At 41.0% G+C, this 25,736-nt stretch overlaps 1 long non-coding RNA gene across 1 annotated transcript; it reads left to right on the top strand.

The window, feature by feature from the left end:
• Positions 1-341: 341 nt before the first annotated feature.
• LOC122233061 lies at positions 342-25,736 on the top strand. Its single transcript, XR_006210509.1, has 3 exons — positions 342-1,163; positions 5,908-6,670; positions 25,310-25,736. It is a non-coding gene; the product is annotated as an uncharacterized LOC122233061 (long non-coding RNA).

Here is a 25,736-nt window from a genome sequence, read left to right as displayed (position 1 = left end):
ACACCAGAATACTTTACTTTCCCTTCTATCCCCTCCCCTTCTTCTTCTCTTTATTGGCTAGGTGAGTAGGAGATTTATTTTTGTTCCTTAAGGATTATTCACATGTTCACTCCCACTTCATCTCAGGTCTAAGAAACGCTGGCAGGAAAAGTAGCACACCTGTTCCTCCTTTTCCACGTCTTCCCTTCCCGTTCACATCAGCATCTGAAGCTGCCATACTTTGTTAACTCATTGCCATGATCTCTAACTGAGGGCAATATGCTGCTAACTCCCAGCTGTTGCTATGGTGACCATGATGTCATAAAATGACACAACCTGTTCCGGCGAGGGTGATGATGAATTCTTTTTAATCTAAGATATTAAACTTCACAAAAATACAGAATGCTACATGTGAAAGTAGAAAGGAAACTGAGTTATGCAGAAACCCAACATTAGAGCATATTTTTCTTCTTAGTAATCAAGTTGGACTCGACAGCCTCCATATGGTCTTTTACTGCTCTAGGATTTTATAATTACGGGAAAAGATGAATAATTACTTCTCTCAGAAAGAAGCAGCATCATTGGCCTAAGGTTGAGAAGACCACGATTTAAATAGGACTCTGAGTTGAAGGGCAGAGTGGTCTTCCAGAAAAATGACTAAGGTCTGGGCTTACTTCCGTTGAGCATTTGTGAAGCTTTCCTTTTTCCTAGCCTCAGTCCCACCATCTGTTAAATAGGAATGAAAGTATGGAGCTTTCTGCAAAGATTGAATGAGAAAACATGTTCAAAGTACTTGGCACACAGTGACTCTACTTAAATATTATTTTCTTAGCTTTAAATACTTGCAAGGATATGTCATTTCACAGCATGAACTCAGGCAAGTTATTCTATTACTTTTGGGCATAGCAATTTTATTATCATTTATAAAAATGAAGAGTGTTGAAGAAAATAAAGATAAAGGAAATACAGAAGCAGATGAAAAACAAAACAAAACAAAAGATATGTATGGTTTTAGTAAAGCTCATCCAGTTCTAGACTCCAGAATCTAGAACAAATGTTCCCATGGAAAGACTAGATGTGCATGTGTGTATTGTTCCTTTTCACCACACAATCAAATCCAATCACTGCCTAATATGACACCTGATAAATGAAGCAAGATATTTAAGCCCTCTTCGAGAGCACTGGTGAGTGGGATTATGTCTGTGGGAGGTGGCCTGGGACTTCAAACTAACTGTCATGGGTGGTTGGACTGGAGATATAAGACTTGAAGGGAGAGACGTTACAGAGAGAGAGGTGTGAGAGTCATTCCCAATCCTGTAAAGATGATTTACCTCCTAAGGGGAGAAGACTTGCTTGATTTGGCCCTAGAAGTCAGGATAAAGACCACTGAGACTTCAAGAGTATGGACTTTAGGTAGAACTCTTATAGGATCAGACTTCCTAGCAGGCGAGTGTGAAACCTTCAGAGAGGCTGAATTCTCCATTGTTGGAAATGTCCTTTGCAAGTTTAAGGAACATGTGGGGTTGCTGGGTTGCTTAGAGAGCCTAACGCATTAGATAAAGGCATGCACTGGCAGGAAGAGGGACTCTGAAAGAGTGAGCTAGATACCTCTGAGTAGTCAGTTCTCAGATCATATGAGACATTTCATGGATAGATAGCTTGTATTTGCTCCAGAGAGCAAAGTTTAAAATTTATGCATACACCAAAATGCCTGCAGTGGAAATTTCTGTATAAATGTGAATTTTTTTGAGGAGCTGGGTGGCTCAGTTGGTTAAGCTTCTAATTCTGGATTCTGGCTCAGGTCATGATCCCATGGTACCATGGACTCAAGCCCCGCATCAGGCTCTGCACTATCAGCACAGAGCCCACTTGGGATTATCTCTCTCCCTCTCTCTCTGCCTCCCCACCTCAAAATAAACAAATACACTTAAAAATGTGAAATGTTATTTTTCCCTCCAGCTTCAATTCAACTGCTAAGTTTTCACATTCTTTGGACATCTTCAAGAAACGGGATCTCTGGTTAACTAGGAGAGACAGTTGTTTATAAATGATGTAGGGGATAGTCAGGGTAGCAGCTGGACAGTGCAAAACTGAAAAATGGTTTATCCTTGATTAAAAGTGGTTCCACATGAACTAATTAACTGGGTATGATCAAATAAGACTTTGTCTTTGATACCCCAAAGTAGCATGGTGATATTGTGAGCTAAAAAGGGGGATATCTAAACAACATAAAAACCTTCCAAAAAGAATAATCACAAGTACCTTATTATAGTATGATGGGCTTTAGAAAAGGGGGCCAGGGTAGAGAATAATATTGGTCAAATATGGTTAAATGGGAATTTCATGCCTCATCAGTCATAGACTTGCTCATCTGTGAAATGCTCTAATGTGTTTTTAAATTTTTATGGGTAGTCATTACAAAAATAAGCACACCATAAGCTGATCATCTTGAACCATAGGCCATGAAGATGCCGATGGACAAATAAAAGACAAACATTTCAGGGTCTTAGAAGTTCTACTATAACCATAGGATTTTGAGGGTGATCCAAGCATTTCGGCGTAGGGCTCATCAGGAGCATATGTTACTTTTAAGGCGCTGAACTGCAACCAGCCTGGCCCCACCCGGTGCTGCACTAGGCATATGACCTTGGGCAAGCTATTCCCTTCTCTGGGACTTAATTTTCCCTTTTGGACATAGCCAGGTCCATCAATATCTAATAGAGAGCAAAGAACAGCTCTACAGGATACTAGTCTTAGTCCTAAAACCAATGCTCACAACCCTCGATACCATGACCACTCTTGCTGGTTCTCTGACATCTATGAATCTTCTGAGATTTATGACTCCTGCTTCCTTCCATCTGTTTTTACTAAAGCTTACAAGGTCCTGAGGCCAGATTGTTGGTCTGGTTACTTCTGGTCACTCTCGATTCATTCAACAAATAGATGCCAAGCATTAAGCTAGGCTGAAAAACTTTTTCTGAAAAAAGACAAGATGGCAACGTCCTAGGCTTTGAAGGTCATGGGGTCTCTGTTATCAACCAGTGTAGTCAACTCTGCTTTTTGTCCAAAAACAACCACAGATAGTACATAAACCAATGGGAATAGCTGTGTTCCAATAAAACTTTATTTTCAAAGCAGGGGGAGAGCCAGATTTGGCTCACGGGTCATCGTTTAAAGACACCTGAGCTAGATGCTGGGCATGAGCTAGATGCTGGGCATCACAAGATGAATGAAGTCTGGTATTTGATATCAGAGCTCAAAACTCTCTAGCCCATTCCTTTTTGCATTAACCCAATGAGATTATACTTCTTTTCCTTTTTATGCATATGTGAGCTTTCTAAAATTGAGATATACTTGACAAGGAACCTTACATTAGTTTCAGGTGCATGACATGATGATTTGATGTTTACATATCCTGTGGAATGTTCGCCCAGTAAATGCAGCATCATGCTGCACCAGCAGGGCTCACGAAGACCTTATGACCTACAAAGCCTAGAATGGTTACTATCCTACCCCTTGTAGAAAGTTTGTAGATTCCTAATTCCAAATAATAAAATGGTTATTATTGAGTAATAATTAAGAACAAGGAATTAGGAGTGAGACAGATACCATTTATAATCCCATTAAAAAAACTATTAATAATAACAAAAATAACCCAGGATCAACTATGTGATAAGCATTTTACTAATAATTTGAAAAAATTATATTTAATGTGCTAATCACAGCAATTACATAGCACAGTAATTATTGTTGCACTCAATTTACAAACTCAGAGGTGGTTTACCTAAGCCACACACCTATTAGAATATAAGAATTCAAACCCAGCTCTGTGTGTCTCCAAAGCTCGGGCTCAACTTATCTAGATCATGAAGGATGAATAGGGAATTTGCCAAGTTGGGGGAAGAGCATTTGAGGCAAAGAAAGCAGCCTCTGCAAATGCACAGTGGCATGAAAGCATGTTCAAGGAACAGGGAGGAGGCATCTAGAAGCAGGAGGAGGCTGGACTGGGCAGGACAATGAGACCGGGGGTAGTTTGTGTCTGTGGTTTCTTTAGCCAGGGATGATTGGTGTGCATAAGCTACTTAGCCATGGTGGAGAGTATGAAACCCTGGGTTGTGGGGTGTTCTAACTTATTAACTTTTCATTGCATTCTGACACCCTCCAAAATATCAGTGGTGACTAGGCAGTCCTAGTTTGTTGTTCAGATTCTTTATTGAAGTAAACAATGCTCATCCTACTTGAGATGCTGTTTTTACAACGTTGCTCACCTCTGATATTTATTCACAGAAATTAAACAGCCAAAATATAAGTCTGTAGGGCTTACTATGGAATCAAAGGCCCGGTTCATTTCAGAGGTGCTAGGAGATGTTAAGTTATTTTAAAGCAAGCATAGGAGTGCAGTAGGACCCTCTGTTTAAGGAAAATGCCAAGCGCTTAGCAATGGCTTACCTTTGAGCTGCTGTTCACGATCCATAGCCATAAATGTTAGACATGAACAGTCTGTATCTTCTATACTGCCCAGAAAAAGAGACTGGGCCCCAGAAGGGAATGATCTCTGCATCACAGAATCGATTGAATACTGGTTTTGTGCCAGGAAAGCTGTGTGATCTGGGTTCTGGATGTGTCTGACTGGTCAAATGATGTGAATATGGTTGATGAGCAATTTGACTGCACAGATAAAAACTGCTCTAAGACTTTGGCACAACAAAAGAGAAGATGTGGCTTCTTCTGAAAACCATGGTTAGTAAAAGGATTGGCCACTTCCATAGGGGAAGTTTAGAGCTTAGAGATGCAAGGAAAGGGACATCTCAATTCAAACTGTGGACATACTTTCCATGAATTAGAAATGACAGTGGGATGATCTGAGGCATAGGGTCTCTCACAGCTTGCTCCCAAGGAAGCAAGGAAAATCTTTCCCCCAAGGAAAATCTTATGACTAAAGAGAATACAAATGTACTCATAACAATCTAGGGGAAGTATAGTTCAAAATGGATTCTAAAAGTGCAAAATTCTTTTGAAATCTCCTGATTTATGGTAAAACATCATACACACTTTGCATTAAATTCAACAATATTTCCCTTCTTGTTTCTATAGTCTCTGAAATACTCATTATCCTGTAAAATTGATCCTTGGCACATCCATGCCAAGATACTCTAAACTGAGAAGCACCACCTGATATCATGTAATAATTAAGATCATAATATCTCAGAGTTGAAATAGATTTTGGAGTCACCCTTCCTGATTACTAATCAGTACAGAATATTTCAGTACAGGATAATTTAAGGCCATCTGATGTTCCTTCTAATCCTGAGAATCTGTAAGTTCAGACTTCAGTGAATCTTTATACCTCTACGTTCCCAACGGGGTGTTGTTTTCACCTCCATCACAGTAATCAGCATGGTATGCCTTTCAAATATTTTATCGTATTACATACCTAAACACACAAACATACATATATACAAGAGATAAAATTAGATTATAGGTGTTAGATTATAGGTGTTGAAACCAAGGTGACCTGCTTTCAAATTCTAGTTCTTCACAGTAGGTTAGCTCTGTGAGCTTAGGTATGTTTCCTAACCCTGCTTAGCCTCAATGTCCTTTTTGTAGAACAGGAATAAAAAGATCTTCCTGCAGGAGTTTGTGCAAAACTTGTAAGAGGCAAGGGGCATAAATCTCTTACCACGATGAGTGGAATATACAACATGTACAGAAAATGGTAGCTAGTGTGTAGATGTGTGTATGCACATGTGTGTTTATGTGACTCTCACGGTGGCTGGTGCAAAATACCAAGCTTAATAAAAATGTGTGGATTTGAACAGAATTGACTCATGTGCTGGGAATAGAGGGTTTTTATGGATTCCAAGGCTAAGATGTAAACCGAAAGAACAGTCCACTGACAACAATTGTTCCTTTACTTCTTGGCTCCAGGAAGCTCCTGAGACACAAGAAATTCTGGAACTCAGTTCTGTAAAGCTGAGAGTCTGCATTTCTTCTCCTGCACTCAGACATACGCACTGCATCCCTAGACACAACAGATGGCCAGCTCTTTGCACACAAACCAGCTCTGAAGAAAGGCTCTGGGCATAGCAGGGGAGAAAGAACATCTCCACCAGTGTTACTCTCCTTGAATTGAAGAATAGATTCCTGTTACTTCTCTTCATTGACAACAAGGAATTGACTGCACTCTTGGGATGACCTCTAAACCCAGACTTACCAGTAGGTAGCACTGATGTTGTTCAAAGTTTCTTCATGAAAGTGTCGGCTCCCCAGCTCCACAAGAAAGCTGCAGATTAAGGAGACAGAACTAATTATTTATTTTTCCCTGGGAGAAGGACGATGCCTAGGAGGTGCTGAATTTCAGAAGTCCTTTATCCACTCTAGGCAATGGGAACTTCAACAAAATCATTGGGATTGCATGCAGTTCAACTCCCTAGAAAAACACTGTCTCTGGGCAGCTCACAGCATGTACTAAGTCATCAAAGTACAGGAAAAAAATCTTTTCTTCCCATAAACTTGGTGAAATATATTATTAGGAGCTGTATTCCATATGCAGAATGTACATAGAAAATACAACTCTATTTATAAAATCTTTTTCCTGCCTCTTTTCCCAAGATGTTCTACTTCTCAAACTGAGCAGATGGGGTCTCTTGTTTCCTCCTTTGCCAGCTCTGGAACCCTGGGGAATTGCAAGGTACCTTTATATATGTGGGATCCTTGGGATATGAGTGTTCATTACTTGAATTTAGACAGTGATGGTAGTGCAAAAAAAGCCTTTGCCACCTAAAAATATGCAAAACACTAGTTGTTGTAAAATTAGTCTCCACCAACATATTTACCCTGTTTCTTCCCATTGTGTCAAAAGAACTGCTGTTGTTTAGACCATCGCTGGTTTTGTAAAATATGTTGAGCACCCATATCATGGTGAGAATACAATGCAAAATGAAATTATCATCCTGGGAAAGCTGCAGAGTGCCACGGATTTGAGGAAAGTGATGCCGGGCTTCTCAGGAATCGCATTTTGAGCCATTGGCAAAGGAGGATTAGGCTGAGTTAGACCAATTAACAATTGGAAAAGAGAAAATCAACAAGGAAGATGATTAGAAGCTTCAAAAGAGAAATATTTGAATATCAAAGGATTAGGAGAAGCCTAAGGGGGAAATGATGAATCTCTCAAATATTTTTACAAAAATTACCTTCCTCCTAATCATGATATGAAAGCGAAATGCAAAGTGAAGGATTTCGTTTCATTTGATCCTACAATTTTGTCAGAAAAATTACTGTTAAAAAATCAAGACCTGGCTCATTTTCTGATCATTTTAAGAATTAGCATGTAGTTAAAATTATCAAATAAATTCTGACTATATAAGCTAAAATAAACTTAAATGCACACATTCTGGTTTCCTTTGCCAAACTGAACTTCTTCAATGCTTTTCTCTGGAATTGTGTTTCTAACTGAGATAGATTCACATGCGAGTTGATTTCACAGAAGGATATTGTGCAGTGGTTAGAACAGTTAGGATTGTGTACAGAATCTGGAGCCAGGATGCCTGAGTTTTGAATCCAACTTCTGGTAGTCATTGTAAACCACAGAAAGGTTTTTTGACTTCTCTGTACTAAGGGTTCTTCATCTAGAAAACAATTAATAGTAGTCCTGTTTCAGCACAGAATTGGGAGCAAGGTAGTGGGTACTGTTATCAAGAGGCATCTGGCCCGTGCTTTTGTGATGAAGTGTCTCACTTCTTCCCTGGGGGTGGGGTCTGTGCTTTCTAAGTGGGCATAGCTAAGTTCATTGCTTTTCAGACCCCCCTCTGGAAAAAGCGGACTCTTCCTCTTCTCCTAGTTACCTTATTCTTTCTCCGCACAACCATTAACCTTTTCCATAAGCCATTCCTGACCATTCCTCATGCCACACAAGGTTGGGTGGCTCTTTACGATTCCTATAAAATTAGTGAATATCACTATAGCTTCTGCAGATCAATCCTTTCTCTTTCTTCCAAGTCGGCTTCAGGGATTCATGTCTCCCTAAGGTATGAAGGAAAAAGCACACTCATCTCTGTATCCCTAGCACCTGGCCCAGGACACCCCTCCCTAATCATCAGCAGTGAACGAGTGCTTCAGTGAGGCCAACTAGGCAGCAAAAAGAACCTTGGAGAAAGAGGTACTGGCTAGGTCTGCCATTAACTGGCCCTAGAAGTTTGAGTAGCTTGTTTTGCTCTAAGCCTAATTTTCCAAGTACTCTGGGATGGAGAAGTTGGACTGGTTCAACTCTTTGCACTCCTTCAGCTATCATGCCCTGTAATCTGATGACACCCATAAAATGGGTATGCTAAACCTGGAGGGGGCTATGTAATTTTTTAAAGTTTTTAAAAAGTTTATTTATTTATTTTGAAAGACAGAGAGAGAGCATGGGGGGGGGCAGGGAGACACACACACACAGAGAGAGAGAGAGAGAGAGAGAGAGAGAGAGAGAGAGAGAGAATCCCAAGGAGGCTCTATACATGGTCAGGGGCTCAAACTCACGAACCATGAGATCATGACCTGAGCTGAAATTGAGAGTCAGATGTTTAATCAACTGAGCCACCCAGGCACCCCTGTAATTTTTCTTTCCAGTTTATAAAAGGAAGCTCTCTGAAATAATGATGAAGGCTCATTTTTCTGCTCCTTCTTTGCCCATTGATAAATATTGGGGCTTGGTAGTCTCTCAATCAACCTGTACATACCTGGATGGATCAATATTGGATGTTCTCTACCCAACTCCTAGAGTTTCAGATTACTGGGCTCATTCATCCTTGTTTGAGGACTTGTTCCTCCAGCCTAATTATCACCACCACCCTCGCTGGTACCCTTTGTGGCAAGCTCCCAGACAATACACTAAGTAACGCTTTTCATGCATTATTATCATGTAATCCATGCACAAAGTTGGTGAGAAAGAAATCATTGTCCTGTTTTTAAGACTGAGGCCATTGAGGCTACGAGAGATTAGAAAACATCCTGGATCTCCTTGGCAGTAAATTGAAGGAATTCAAACCCTGGTCTTTCTGGCTTCAGAACCCATGTTCCTAACTACCATATTCCACAACCTGCTAAGTTGCCTCCACATCTATTCCAAGTGCCTGTTGCCTGGCAACACCGTGTAGTATAAACACCTCTTCATCAGGGTCACATGCATTCGCTTGCTACCTTTGGGTGTGTGGTGGGTGACGATGGGTGCACGCTTTCTAAGTTCCTTCTAAAGGCCTATAAATGTGTAAGACGGTAGAGAGATAAGAGGGGCAGAATGGTAGTTTGGGAGAGTATGGGCTTGAAACTGCCAGCTCTGAAACGTGATCTGGCACTTACCAACTGTGTGGTCCTGGGCAGGTTACTTAGTTGCCTGATGCCTCAGTTTCCACATCTGTAAAATGTGAAATAATATTTCTTACCTCAAAATATTAATGAGCTAATAATATGAAATATTTAGAAGGACGTCTTGTACACATTAAATATTACATGTGTTAAGTATCATTATCCTATACACTTTTGAATGTAATTCAAATGATATATTCTCCATAAAATTTTCCAAAATTCCCCCTTTGGATCCTTGTTCTCTTGTATCTCATTAGGAAATTAAAATAAAATAAAACAAAATAAAATAAAATAAAACAAAACAAAACACTACCACTATCACTACCACCACCACAAAAGAACAAAAATAATAACAAAAAATATTATCTTCCTGATATTAAATATATTTATTAAACAGATCACTCATTTCCATGTGTGATTTAGACATATGTGACATAAACCTTGTTTTTGCAGGCTTTTCACTTACATGCAAAATCAGTGTTATTTTCACTGTTTCTCCCTAGTCTTGGCTGCTAGGAAACTCACAGTCATATTCTGAATCAGCTTTACTAGTGATGAGTGCATAGGATCTGCATAATTTAAAGTTTCTCTGGTCTTTAATTTCCATATACTTTTTAGATTCCCTCTTAAGTAACTGCTTCTTTTCTATTTTATTGTTCATCTTTGGTAAGTCCCCTCATATCCTCAATCAAATAAAACCGAATATAAATGTGTTACTGCAGTAAAGACTATATTCATCTTTGGAATCCCCTAATTTCTACATTGCTTTATGTACACAGATTTAGATGGAATCACTGTTAAAGAAAACCAGAGCTGGACAGAAATTAACTAAAGCAGTAAAAAGAGATTTTAATCAGGAAATATTGCAATGGAGGGAAACAGAAGCCCCTCAGTATAGAACTGGACTCAATTTGGAATACCAGGAAAAGAGAGAGTTTATAGCTAAGGAGTAGAGTGGGGTTGGGGAATCTGTGGGTGGAAAATGAGTAAGAAGGTGAGATAATTCTTGTTAAATTGATCTAAGAGGGTTCTTTGCTGAAGGCAGGCCAGGATAATGACATCTCACTGGGGGGTGTTGAAGGAGGAGGGGGAAGATGGGATATTGAGGGTGGGGGATTCTGACTAAATCAACCTGACCTGACAAGACTCTTCCTAAGAGTGGCCTCTGGGAGGACACACCCAAGGATGGAACATAGTTGATAGAGTGTTTAGAGAAACCTGACTTCAGTTTGGTTGGGAACAGGATCTCTGTTGCCATGTGAACGTGCCAGTATCCAATTATGTTTCACCTACATAAAGAGTAGTTTGTTATGGTTCAACCTAATACTGTCTCAACAAGTGTTTGCTTGGTTTAAACAACCTCAATTCTGGAGCACTGGTAACAAGAGACAAAAACATTTCTTGAATGTCTGTCCCCTCTCAGCTTGTCCATTGTGGTTGTTTATTCAATAAACAATATACCTGTCTGCCTCAGCTCGAATGTGATGCGTAGGTGATACCTCAGAGTGTTGTTACTTCCAAGTACATTTCATATGTAATTTATTACATAATTCTCCATAACTGATTTTATTGATGAACTGTACAGTGTAAAATTATTATTTGTTAAAGATTTCACGGTAGTTTTTTAGAAAACTTTATAGCTACAAAAAAGAAAAATCCATTCCTTCATAAAAGCATTTGAGAGAAAAAAACCCAAGATAAAGGAGTTCATAGGATTAAAGATCTATTCTGCTTGCCGTCTTCATCCCGTCTCACATAAACGCAGTGGCCTTATTTTTCAAATAGGCTTTTATTTAGGAAACAGATAAGAGGGATTCAGTTCATTTCCACAAATATTGAGAATCCACCATTGGTTAGGCTGAGGATGAAATGCTAAAAAAGAATTATATTTCCTACCACTGAAGAGCAGTCCATGGACTGGCATTGGAGAAACATACAGTTTTCAGTAGGATGTGATATGCTTTTAGTTTCTACTTTTTAATTAAAGTCTATGCTTCCCTTTGATAACTAAACATCTTCCACAATCCATCACCAATTATTTGTAATTAACAAATAAATTAAATGCAGCAACTAAACACCAAACCAATGGTGACTTTATTAAAATGCATTTTTAAAGTAGCCTGGTCAAGGTCTCTAAGAAAGTCCCGAACAGCAAACCCCTGCCCCTCTTTCCCATACCATTCAATAGCCAGTGTAAGTGAGAAAAGCACAGGAGACTACAGAGGTCCTTTTGAAAGCCAGAAAAATACATGAAATGTGACATTAAAAATAACAAAGAAAGAGTAAACTCCAGAGCAACTGATACCACTGCCATTTTAATACATTTGTTCTAGCTCTAATCATGTCACCAAAAATGTGTGGCCTTTGTTTTCACAAATTTGTGGACACAGTTATGGTGTTTTAGATTTGTATAAGGGCCGAGAGACCACCTTACACTGAACTTTGAGTTTGCAGATGAAAAACACTCAGGTTCAAAGAGCCACAGAATCTTATTCAAGGTTAGGACCCCGGCCTGTGTCTAAAAGTGCTCTTTTTACAGTGCCAGAAAGATTCCCTGAAATACTCCATCATTCCATGTGTTGTGACTTTATCATCTATATTCTACTCTCTTCTAAAACAACTGTGTGTGTGTGTGTGTGTGTGTGTGTGTGTGTGTGTGTGTATGTGTGTATGTGTGTGTGTGTTTAAGGAATTCTCTCTCTATATCACACTGTTGTGGCCATTAGCTTGTCATTGTGAAATATGTGTTAAAAGGAATGACCCTGTACGATTTTTTTAAAGTAGGAAGAATGGAAGGCTTGGGTGCCTTTGTCTGTCTTCAAGTGCCTCTACTTCTTCCATCCTCTCCATTTCCCTGCTTCTATACTCCTCACAATGGAAGGAAGTTTATGGAATATGACAAAGAGGGACCAACACCTCATGCTTCTTTCCGTCAAAGGGCACAACAGCCTCAATGGGGCTGTGGAGCAGAAGGCGATGTATAGAATTGAATAGCAGAGATTACACCTGTAAGAATTTGGGCTTTCACTGAGCCAGCAAGGGTGGAATGATCGGGCTGTAGAATACCTCCTAGGAAAGTGTGCTGGTCTGTAAAGCTTCAGAACACTCATGAGTGCTGGTCCAAAAGCAATTCTAGAAGATGATACCTTGAGTCTGTTTCCAGAAAGGGAAATGTCACAAGTCAAGATAAGGATAATGGTAGAGATGAGGAAGAAGAGAAAGCCAAAAAGGAAGAAGATTCTTTCTTTCTTTCTCACACATGTCCCCATTCATTGTGTTTCATAGTTCGCTATAGCTCTCATGGCCATAATATTTTTTTAATGTTTATTTATTTTTGAGAGAGAGAGAGAGAGCGCGTGCTCGCGCATGAGTGGGGGAGGGGCAGGGAGAGAGGGAGACACAGAATTTGAAGCAGGCTCCAGGCTCCAGGCTCTGAGCTGTCAGCACAGAGCCCGACACAGGGCTCAAACTCATGAACCGTGAGATCATGACCTGAACCGAAGTTGGACACCCAACTGACTGAGCCACGTAGGCGCCTCTCTTCATGGCCATTATCTTTGTAGTCTTTGCCACCAACTCATCAAGCATACTTTTATGCCCATTGCATGGTTGAGATAGTTCAACCAGAGAGAAGTAACTCTAATTTCTCAGTAGATATTTATTGGGCTCTGTGGTCAAGGCCCTAGAGAAACAACAGCAGACCCCAGACACAAAGTGTCCACCCTCTCTTTTTTAATGTTTTATTTATTTATTTATTTATTTATCTATCTATTTATTTATTTATTTGGGGGGGGCGTGAATAGGAAGGGGCAGAGAGAGAGAGAGAGGGAGACACAGAATCTGAAGCAGGTTCCAGGCTCTGAGCTGTCAGCACAGAGTCCGAAGCAGGACTCAAACGCAAGAACTGCGAGATCATGACCTGAGCTGAAGTCAGACGTTTAATCAACTGAGCCACCCAGGCACCCCAAAGTGTCTACCCTTTTGAAACTTACCTGTCTGACTTCAAAACTAAAGTGGCCCCAGAAAAGTTACTGAGCTTTCCACAATCAGAACAATAACTATCATTTCTAAAGTTGTGATCAACTTGAAGGCTAGCAAAAGAACCAATTTAGAGTTGGGTACATTTCATGGTGCTTTAAATCTTTATCTAAATTGTGTATCATTACATATAATTAGTAATCCTAGTAAACATAATACCTTAAAGTCTTAAAAAAGAATTCTATTGTTACAGGAGGGAAAAAAAAAAAGTATAGCTCAGGAGAAAGTCTCTATAGTGCAGATAACCAGAGTTTAGGAAAGTGAGATTATTGGGACCAAAGCAAACACAGGCACCCCCATGCATGTGGAGGCAGCTTCACACAGTCTTTGGATGCAGGGTGATAAAAATAGAATCTGAAGGGCTAATCTTTCAAACCCAAACTTATAATTATGCAAACATCTCCTCAGGACATTAGTTCACTTAAAAGAAATAGTTTAAATATGTCCTTTGACTTCTTCTGAAATGGCTTAAGGTGACTTCACAGTTAAAACAAGTAGGAGAAATAACATTTAAGGTTATTTGAAAATGCATTTTTGAAAAAAGTAGAATTGGCACTTTCAGCCACTTGAGTTGAGAAGATTATAGTACAGGGACAATTAGTTTATTTTCTGGCAGCTAAGCTATAAAGAGAAGCATTTTGAATTACACAATAGTAGAAAACATACAAATTCATCTGTAGAGAAAATCCTTTTCTGGACCTCAACCCAAGAAGAAATTTAACATGTATATCAGTATTTAAACAAAGAAAGAAAAAAACCCCACATCATTCCATGCGCTTTATCTACAACCAGAGTTTTTCAAAATACACAGAAACACTGTTCTCCTGGGCGATTCACAGACTGGCCTTCCATAAAGGCAGAGGGTGTGACATTAAATCATAACTCAGGACAGGCAATTTTGTGCGAGGCTGATATAACGGTTGGCCTAACTTAACGCTTGAATAGAACTTGGAGCCTTGGGATGAATGGCTAGGTAGCATGTCCACTAAGGTTCTTTTCTATACATGGAGGTGTTTTAAGCAAGCTTTGGGAAAAAAAAAAAAACTGTATCTCTTTCAAATCTTTTTTTCTCCTACTTTTCAGTTTTATTGAGATATACTTAATATTTAAAAAGTTGTACATGTATACATTTTGATGAGTTTGGACATATGCATACATACCTTATACCATTGTGGCAACCAAGGCAAAAAACATATCCATTAAGTCCAAAAGTTTCTATGTGTCCCCTCTGTGTCCCCTATGTGTCCCCTCTGTGTGTGTGTGTGTGTGTTAAGAACACTGAACATGAGATCTCTATTCTGAAGTTTTTAATTACAAGAAGGTATATTGCTAACTGTAGGCACTATATTGTACAGAAGATCTCTAGAACTTATTCTTCTTGTATAAACTGCACCTTTATACTTATTGGTCAATTCTCCATTTCCCCCACCCCAACCCCTGGCAGCTACCGTTCTCTTCTCTGCTTCTCTGAGTTTTATTACCTTAGATAGCTCACAGAAGTGGAATCATGAAGTACTTGTCTACTGGGACTGACTTGTTTCCCGTTAACATCACTTTCTGTGATGTTTATATAAAAGAGGACATTGTGTCAACTTTTTCACTCACGCATTCCAAGCATGGCTTTAAGGATCAAAAGCCAGGGGACGGTGATAACATTCATATCACAGTTTACAATTTTAAGGGTGTTTGTTTGCTCACAAGGAAGATAAGTCATTGACCATTATGCAGTCATGCTTATGTTGAGAAAGATTGTTGATCAAGAGGTCTACGATTATTCCCCTCCTTATATCCACACTCACTGAAGTGTAACCTCGTGGTCCCTGCCATCAGGAGATGGGGGTCATCCCCCTACTGCTTGAAACTGGGCTTGCTTTAGGACTTGCTCTGCCAAATGTGGTATGATTGAAGCGACAGTGTTGGTTCTGAGCTCAGAACTTCAGCTGGGTCTCTTGAAACCCCACCGATGCCCTGTGAAACCAAACCAGGTCTAACCGGCTGAATGATGACAGACATCAGTCTTAGGCATCCCCAAAGCCAATCCGCCCACAGCCAGCCATCCTGCAGAAACAGAGTTCCCTAAGTGACCTGCAGCTTACTGCAGGTAGACACGAGACGGAGCCGGGCCAATGTCAGAACCGCTCAGCTGAATCCAGCTTAATTTACCGACCCACAGAATTGTGAGCTAAATAAATATTGTGTTAAGCCACTAGCTTTTGGATGGTTTGTTTTTACCACTTGCTAACCTATGTATATTCAGAAATTACCAATAATAGCATCTTATATTTGCACTTTATTGTTTAAAGGGTATTTTGCGCATATTATCTCAGTTGCCTCCTATCCTGAGCCTTCTTATTAAATGAAGAGACATACCTACATTTTTGTTATAAGACTGTGCGGACTAACGGAGGCATGTGAACTGGAATATAGTGGGTGTTCAATGGATATTTCGTCCCTTATTCTCCATCGCCTGGTTTCTCAATTTTTTTTTTGTATTGCCACCTCCAACTGGAGAATTTTAGACATGTTTTTCCCTAATTGCACCCACCCCCCCAAAAAAACTTTAATGCTACAAACACATTAAATACCCACTTCTGTACACTATGTAAACCTGTGCCTGCTTGCCCCATAATAACCAATTTTAACCCCTTTGGGGAAGTACATCATTATCCTTGAGCACGTGTGCTCTGTTGGTGTCATGATATGCATTCTTGTTTCACGTTGACCCTGGAATCATGAAGTGATTTGTACTAGGCCACATAGCTTAAGAACTTCAGCCCTGAAAGGTTAACCTGGGGCATTTGACTCCAAGCCAAGCACTCTTGGTACTCTGTCAGAGAGCCTAGGTTCAAATGTGCATTTAATCTAAGGTTGGATAAATGGAATCGTCTATCTTTACAACTCTGGGGTGAAAACCGACTAATTAAACTGCTTGTAGCTATTCTAGAGAAGGAGGGGAAAAGCTCTATGAATGCTTAATAATCACGTTGACAGAACTGGAAGATGCTGTTTGCTTCTCTGTGTGTAGAGACTGTTTTCAGATGAAGAGAATTCATTCTCTGGAGCCATCTATCCAGCCTCTCACTGAATTCACCCACACTACATTTCTTTAAGGATTTATAAGACAGAAAAGAAAATAGCAGTGAGGCAGATGAAAACATTTCTTTGATATAGGCATAAAATTCTAAGGACTCAAAGTGAGGAGGGGAGGCACAGACAGGGAAAGACCAGAGGAGATTAAATGCATATGTGTCACTAATCACTATATTCAACCTTTGGAAATGCTCTTTGTGAGGAAAGGCATTTGCAGAGAGAAAGTATATAAAGAAATGTGAAACCGACCTGAGCCACAAAGTTCACTGGACGAAATGTGCTGGTTATTAAGCTCCCACTGGCTTGCAGCCAAATGCAGAGTGTGCCCCTGTCCAGTCAATTTAACCTGACCTTGGTTAAAGAAGCAATTTTGCTTATGCGTATGAGGAAGGGGGCTTGTAGGGAACTGAAATATCAAAGCATCCAGAACCTTCTCAACATTTAGCTTACTTATCAAGGACTTCAGAATCTGACTGATTTCTAAGCAATTACCAACACATTTCGAAACTAGGTTCCTCCCAGAGGTTCCTGGTTCTCTGAAATGCCTGTCTCTCTCTCTCTTTTTCACCAGATAAAAGTAATAAATGAGGATAAGTGATTTTTCTATCCCCAGATATTTCTTGCAAGAAGAAACAATGGATGTCATAAATACTTACCAAAAAGAAAGGATATGAGAGAGAGAGAGAGAGAGAGAGAGAGAGAGAGAGAGAGGAAGGAAGGAAGGAAGGAAGGAAGGAAGGAAGGAGCAAATGAATGAACAAAAGAACGAACAAACGAGCGAAGGGTGAGAGAGGAAGGAAGGAAGGAAGGAAGGAAGAAATGGAAGGAAGGAAGCAAGGAAGGAAGGAAGGAAGGGGAGCGAGGAGCCTCAGTAGCCATTTATAGCTCTATTATTATTTTACATATTGGGAAATGGAGGCTTCAAGGCAGGAAGTGATTTCTTTCCAATTCGCAGATGGTGCCAAAAGGAGAGCATATTTATCCAGGGCTCGTTGTAACACATTAGCTCTTACCTCCTGTAAAACAGTGATCTGCTGTCATCTCGTATTAATTTTATTCTTCTACAGTCACTTTAGGGAAACAAACTAATAAAAACTCTTCTGGAATTACTTTTTGGCTCTTTTACATTCAGACTGGTTTGCAAGATTTCTCGCTCCAGAGAGACCATTTCAGTCTCTCCCTGTTCCATCATGAACATCTACTTTGAGCCCAGATAATGGAGAGGCATCACCTGTCTGTTCTCTGTTCCTGGTGGGTCAGGAAAGCAGGCCAGGCTACTGACCAGACCATCCTACAGCCTACTGACCACGCTTTCTTCCACACCCTGTTAGAATGAAACCCTTTCTCAAGCAGCACTCTGACATCAGCTGCTCTTCCAAATGTCTTCCTTCTACATGAGTTTTCACTGTCGCCAAGTGTATGTATTCGTCCTGTTGGCCACTCCCTTCAGAATATAGTTCCAACTATATTCCCTGCCCTACCTCACCTTATAAGCACTGACCTCTTTTGTTTGACTTAAGGACTCATGGTCTCACTCTCTTTCCTGTCTCTGGGGTCTTATCATGCCTGGATTCTCTTGATTTACTTCTGAACTCACTAGCCTGGATGGAGCCTGAAGAATTTAGGTGAAACACAGCCTTTGTGGTTTATTATAACATAGATGTTTTAGATGGCCCCTACCCCCTATCCCTGCCCACTGAGCCAGAACCCCTTCTAGTTCTGGCCTTGCCACTCACTTGCTGTGAAATATTAGCCAAATCTTTTCCCTTCTTGGTCCTAAGTGTACTTACTACAAACTGAGGAGGAGTACTTCAATATTCATTCATTTATGCATTCATTCATTCATTCGTCTATTCATTGACCCATCACACATATCCTGAGCTGCTATTCTGTGCTAAGAAGCTTACTGGTACCAGTTTAAAGGGATCTCCAGGGTACCTTCACACAGAGGTCACATGAGGTCACCTCCCTACCTATTCCTGCAGAAGCCAGAGTGACTCATTCTAGACAGGAAGCAGCTGGTCATAGGCAGGGCTTGTGGGGTGTAGAAGCACCCCTTATGTACAGAGTTGGAGGTATGTTTGCAAAAGGGGACACTGGCTGGGGGAGGAAGAAAGGAAGTAGCAATGGATCTACGTTTCCCCAAGTCCTTCCCGCAGCCGAGGGAGGCTGCATCCTGAGGTTGAAAATAGAGCGGGACAGAAATAGCAGCACCTGCTTCAATCTGCAATCTCACAACCTGAGCTCCCAGAACGAGATGTGCCTGCAGGCGAAAGCGCTTGCCACGGGGAACTGCAGAAGAGCGACGCTGGCCCTGAACATTGTTTTAATTACCAGGTGCCTGCTCTCCCCAAGTCTCTTCTCTCCCTGCCCATCACAGATGGGGTGTCGGAATTGACACCGGGCAGAAGACTGGGGCAGAGCTGGGCTTTGGCCTCAGCTTGCTGGATGATTCAGTCAGGCTTTTTATCCCTCACAGACCTCAGTTTCCCCATCTATAAAATCAGAGAGCAGGTCTTGGGAATTCACTTAAGTTCTAACAGGCTGGCCCCGGTGGTTCTCTTCATTGCAATCCTCACCGCTCCTCCGGCCCCACACCATGGCCCACACACACTCTTTCCTTCTTCCCTTCCTCCTCAGTGTTCATAATCCCTCTCTGCTGTCCTTCCATTCCTAACGACTGCAGGAAAGGGGACCGTTTGTGCCCAGGGCACTCATATTGGCGGCAGAGGTGGTAGGAGCAATGGTGGGGCTCACATCTCAGTCTGCGTGTCTTCCTCCCTGTTGTGGGACCTTCAGGGGAAGAGGAAATGTGGCTTGTGCGGTGGGGGCCAAGCCAAGGGGAACCAAGGCTGGTGCCCAAGGGGGCCAGTTTTGTCCAAGAGGAGGCTTTTCACAGCTGTCATTTGGGTCCACGAGTCTCCACAGTGTCACTTCTCCCCAACTCTTGCCCCCCGTCACTGTCCTCTTCTGCCAATTTTTTCCATATATGAGACTTCAGACCTTCAGGCCATAGGCAACGTTCTCACATTTTGTCCTCGTCACGCACACTCACTCTGCTTGCTCCTTCACTGCAACCATTCCTTGCCCAGGAGACTTCCATTTTCTAAAGACTACACTCTGTCTTCATCAGGCGCCCTTTCCCTTCACTCTTCCCTCTTGAGCATGCGCCCCCATTCTCTCACCTGCTGTGGATCTTCCCTCCGCCATCTCCTTCTTCCCTTTGTTCTCCATTTACATCCTGCTTCACATTCTCCTTGCATACCCCACTCTCCCCTCTTCGTCCTTCCCTGCCCTCCACTCCTTGCTTCAGGAACTCGGTGCCCTGCAAAGACCATGGTCTTGGATATAAGATGGACTTGGGCGGGTTTACCTTCTGTGGTCTTGGGGAAATTGCCTAAAGTTTAAATACATGATTTACTCATCTTCAAAATGGGTCAATAAAAAAAGTTTGGGCAAAACTGTGCTGATGTGAGATGACATCTGTGAAGAATCTACGTCTTAGGAGACAATAATACACACAGTGCCTAAAAAATAAAATGGGCTGTTAAATAATCACGATCATTTTCATCATCAGCATCAACAACAACAGCAACAAAAAAATGCTAGTCTTTCTCCTGCTTTTCTCTTTTCATTTTCCCAGTGTCTCTCTCAGCTCTCAGCCCCTCCTGGAGGAGGTTATGCCCCTATTACATATTCTCATAACACCCCGAATGGCCCCTGTCCTAGTTCATATCACACTGGATCATAGTCACCTGTTTGACCTTCCTTTTGTCCTCTCTACTCAGATCAAGGGCCCTGTCTTGTTCATCCCTACGTCTCTGGGGCCTGGGACAGTTCTCTCTGAGCATTAAATGGCAGGGCCAGGACTGGTTTGAGGCCAGTAGGGTATCTATGTCATGACATGTAAGGAGCTCAGAATCATCCCTCTGTAATAAACACCCCGTAAAAATGTACCAAATAGCTTAGTGGATTAATTCTTTCTGTGTCTCCTTCCTCTATAGTTTCTCAGTCATATCAGCTTGTCCTTTTCTCTCCCTCTCTTCCATTTGCTCCTCTCTTCATCCGCAACTTTCCCTGCCTGACATGTCCCTTTAACAGCATCAGCCTTCTCTCCCCTTCTCCCCTCCTCCTCTAATCTCACTTGTGCTCCTTCTCTGGGATCCTCCTCAGCCCTTGCTCCATCTACTTGCTTGAATCTGGCAAACTTTCTTCCCTCTGCCTCTTTCTTTATTGATTTGTATGGGGTTATTTTGTCCATGGAGGGAAAGGATTTCTTTGATACTCCAAAGGATCAGCCCGGGCACAAAAGCCACGGACAGCTTTTGTTTGATGTGGACAATTTTATTCCCATTCAATTCCCTGGGTTTTCAAACAGCTGCAGATCTGTGAACTCAGAACATCTGAGCCAGTTCATCCTCCCTCTCCTGAAAGTGCACAGGCATTTTTTTAAGTCTTTAACAACCTGTCCTGTACCTCACTGAACAAAGGTCACATCATTAGTAGGGCCCTGAGTTCATCCTGAAAAGTTAAAACTGTTAAATTAAGAACAGATCTAGGTACAGGTCTTTAAATAAAAGTGAAAGATACAAGCAAAATGCCCAAACTACTTCCTTCTTCCTGTCACATGTATGTCGCGTCCTCCACTTTCTAAGGTCAAAACCTTTTTGAACACTTACATCCATCATCTTAGCTGCATTCACCATTAGCAGTGCAATCCTTCTCTAATTAGGACATTTGCCTAAATAAAACTGCCTTAAAGAATTATAAATGTGCAAAATTTATCAAACAGAGCACCGGTGGCTTTATAGATTTAGAATATGGATACGTACGTTTCTGTGAATAATTTGTACACTATTGAACAGATACGTGCTATGGGGTTTGGTGTCTCCTCCCCCCAAGAGTCTGTGACTCTTCAAATGTTTACCGTATATTAGCTAGCATATCTTATTTGTAAAGTGGAATACTGGACTCAATATTTGCTCTAATCACTCAAAGAGAAGGGGTTAAATGCAAGGTAAAAATGTAGATTCATAGGAAACCCCACACTTTGGAGACATCATCTCTACCTAGGAAAGCAGAGGGCACTGCTGAGTTGGGCGAGTCCCGGCAAAGAAGGAAACAGGATCATCTTGGGTATGGAAAATGTCTAATATTTGGTGGATAGTTATGCTGCTGCTGCACCTTCCCTGAAGAGACATTTTGCAACACCTGGCACAGTTTGAAGATGCATGTATGATTGGCCCAGCATTCCCAACTATAGGAACACATTCCATAAATATATCGGCACATGTGAGAAAAGATATATGCGTATACAACGTGAACCTTGAAACATTGTTGGAAGAAAAATGATCAGAAATAACCTAAATGTCAATCAGCAGAAGTAATTATATTATACACATGCCTTGAAATATCTTGCAGCTGCCAAAAAGAATGAGCTCTTCTGTACCAGTGTGGTAAATCTTTCTGATATAAAATCAAGTATTAATATCTACAGAGGATGGTACCATTGTGATGTCATTGTGATGCCTTTTTGACATGTCAGCTTGGCTAGCCTGACCTAAAGTCCTCAGGATGCCCTATTCAAATGTCTTCAGTTAGGTACAGCTAAAGGGGTCTGCTCTCAGGGGAGCTGGAGGGCAAAAAGGAAGCTGGTGGTCATTTAGTAGCACGTACAAGTCTCTCCCAGTGACTCAAACACTAATATTGATGCCGCTGTGAAGGGAGTGCACAGATATGATTCAAGACCCTAATCAGTTGACTTTGGTTTAATCAGGATGGAGATTATCCAGGGTAGGCCTGATTTAATCAGTTTGTTCTTGAAACTTCCTTCCTGACCACTCTCTCCACACTGGGAGTTTCAGCTCATGATTGTGGGTTCGGTCTGCTTGTATTCTTCCTGACTGCCTGTCCTACAGACTTTAGAATTTCTTAGCTAGCCTCAACAATTGCATGAGCCAACTTCATGTAATAATTCCTAGACGTACATGTATGTATATATGTGCACATGCATGTGTGTGCTTACCCTACAAGGTTCTTCTTCTCTGGTTAAACCCTGCAGTTAGTATAAAAAAAAACAAACAACAACCAACCAATCAACCAACAAAAAACAATGGTAGGAAGAGATGCATTCCTGCCTTTTGTACTTAACCTTGTGTTTTTAACTATTCAAAGGTCATAATTTTTTTTATTATAGAAAAAAACTGCATAACACTTACCATCTCAACTATTTTTGTTTATTTAAATGTTTGTTTATTTGTTTTGAGAGAGACAGAGCATGCACGTGAGCAGGAGAAGAGCAGAGGGAGAGGGAGAGAGAGAATCCCAAGAAGGCTCCTCGTTGTCAGTACAGAGCCTGACACAGGGCTTGAACTCACTAACTGTGAGATCGTGACCTGAACCGAAATCAAGAGTTGGATGCTTAGCTGATTGAGCCACCCAAGCACCCCTCAACTATTCTTACATGTACAGTTCAGTAGGGTTATATTTACACTGTTGTTAAACATATCTCTGGAACTTTTTCATCTTGCAAAACTAAACGTCTACACCTTTTAAACAACAGCTGTCCTTATGCTCCTATCCCGAGCCCTGCTAACCACCTTTTATTTTCTGTTCCTACGAATTAGACAACTTTAGATGCCACGTATAAATAGAATCAGACTACTCGTGGCCATGCTTAATTTTACTACCATTTTTAAATTATATTTAATAATTTCAATGCAATGTTTGAAAGTACTGCCAAGGTACAGTACCTATCCTGTAATTCCTTTCCTCTCTAGGGGAAGACTATCATAAGTATTGGTTGACTGATCACTTGATTCATTGTTTTCTGTCACATACCACAGACCTTATTTTATACTTAACTTCCATTTATTCAGCAAATATTCATTGATTGTCAGAAAGTGTGAGCTACCAGGTTGGATACCTGGGAACATGAAGGTGAATGGGTGAAAGAATAAAAGTTTTATTTATCATATTGGCTGTCTTTGGAGCCATGGAGATAATGGAAGTGACATGGCCACCACAGTCGTAACACTGTTATTAATAACAATGAAATCCAGTGTAGAGCCCAAGGAGGGCAATCCCTATGCCCTCCTGCAAATCTGCTGATTGAATCTGGGGAAGCCAATCACCATTGCTCTGGATACTTGAAGAGACGGACATTAGGGTTGCATACTCTGTGAGCTGCGTTGATTGATGTCATGTGCTCTAGCACTAAACAATTCATTGACACACACATTTCAGTAAATGGGAAAAAGATGTGGATAAGAGTGCAGGATGCACTACAGCCCAGGTCATTTCTTGACTGTGTTTAATTTTGTGCAACTCTTTAGTCAACTGGAAAACATAGAGAATTTGCCTTGATTCATTCTCCTTCTTATATCTGGATAGGCAAATATTACCACCATCAACATGATAATATTATGAATGATAACTTAAGCCATTCATTGAGAACTCATTCTGTGCCACATGCTGTTCTAAGTCTTTTCTGTGGATGGATCAATTTAACTTTAACAAAACCCCTGTGAAGTAGGTGAATGTCATTATCCCCATTTTTCCAATTAAGGAACTAGGGTTTATAAAAGTTATGAAATGTGCTTATGGTCAAGCAGAGCCTGGGTCCTGGGCCACTATGTGTGTTGCCCTACTGAGTACATGTGTTGAGGTGGGTATAGAGATGAAGTATATCAAGCCTCTGCCCATGAAGGTAAGTGGAAGGCAGCAGACATAAACAGTGAGGTGCAATTCAAAGCAGGATGGTATGAGGATCACAAGAGACACCGAAACAAAGGAAAACAGAATGGAGATGTTCAGGCTCTTGCTGACCCTGTAGTCAGAAGTCACACATGCTTCAACAAAGCTGGCATCATTCAAAACAGATGGCCTGCTGGTGAGTGATTTTAGAGTCAGTTTATAAATTGCACTGTGGGCATGCCCATGTTTGTACAAGCAAGCGCATTGTTTTGGAAACTCCATACCATTCCATTTCTACACTAGGATCATGGTGTTTTCACAGTTCTTGGCTCATACTGCGTGGCTATTCAATAAATATTAATAAATAGTTTATTGTAGATAGTATGGCTTTTCAATTCCAGAAGACCTGGGTTCAACTACTATTCCATGGATAAGTTACTCATCTCTGATATGTAGAGTCCTTATCTATTAAACGGGAAACTGTAGCAAGATACAAACCTTCTGAGGTTGTTTCAGGGATGAAATGAGAAACTCAAGCAAAATGAATAGCATCATGTCTGGCACACAATAATTGCCTGGTAAATAGATGCTATGGTTGGGTTATTAAAATGATGACCCAAAAGCATTCTGAAGGATTAAGCTAAGAGAGTGCCCAAATAGACTACTTTGGAAAACATATACTCCATTGTATGGATGACTCCCGGTATATATGTTAAATGATGAGCCATGTTTCTTTAAAAAAAAATTTTTTTTAATGTTTATTTATTTTTGAGACAGGGAGAGACAGGGCATGAACGGGGGAGGGTCAGAGAGAGAGGGAGACACAGAATCTGAAACAGGCTCCAGGCTCTGAGCTGTCAGCACAGAGCCCGACGCGGGGCTCGAACTCACGGACCGTGAGATCATGACCTGAGCTGAAGTCGGATGCTTAACCGACTGAGCCACCCAGGCGCCCCAAGCCATGTTTCTTTAAAATGTTATGCTATAAAGTGGAAAATATACGGGCTATCTAAATTTGGCATAAAAGCAAGGAAAGAAAGTTGGCTTTTCGTAATTCCCTTGTACCTTCAGTGAGAGATTGGTCTAGCATATGAAATGGTATGTTGATAAACTCTGAACTATGTAACAAACCCGAACTAATCCAAGCTTTCTCTATATCTAGGGAGTGGCACAGCCTGGATTTCATCTTGTCAGATCCTGGAATTTCAGCACTGACAAGTGTATTCCTATCCTATTCCTGTGGAATGTATTCCTATCGTTTTCTCATACCACACTTCCTGACTGTGGGCATTGTATTCCTCTGACCTGCTTGCTCGGCCATTGACAGAGAAAGGGACACAGAAAGGGGCTGTAAGGTTGTCAGCGGATGGTTGGGGATGAAGATCATACATCCACATGCAAATCCATTTTGTTTTCCTAGCAATTTCCTCTCTGCCTTCCCCTCCCAAATGCAAGCTGGAGTCTGGAAGCTGCTTGAACATTATGACTGTTATAGAACCAAGCTATAATTTTCAGGCTAATGGAAGACATATTGGCAAAAGTTGACATTAAGTGGAACTAATTGCACTGTAACCGCTAAATAACTAAGA

Source organism: Panthera tigris, chromosome D4, assembly GCF_018350195.1.
Source record: "Panthera tigris isolate Pti1 chromosome D4, P.tigris_Pti1_mat1.1, whole genome shotgun sequence".
NCBI lineage: Eukaryota > Metazoa > Chordata > Mammalia > Carnivora > Felidae > Panthera > Panthera tigris.
The sequence above is the reverse complement of the archived record's forward strand: the minus strand, read 5'-3'. Positions and strand labels throughout refer to the sequence as shown.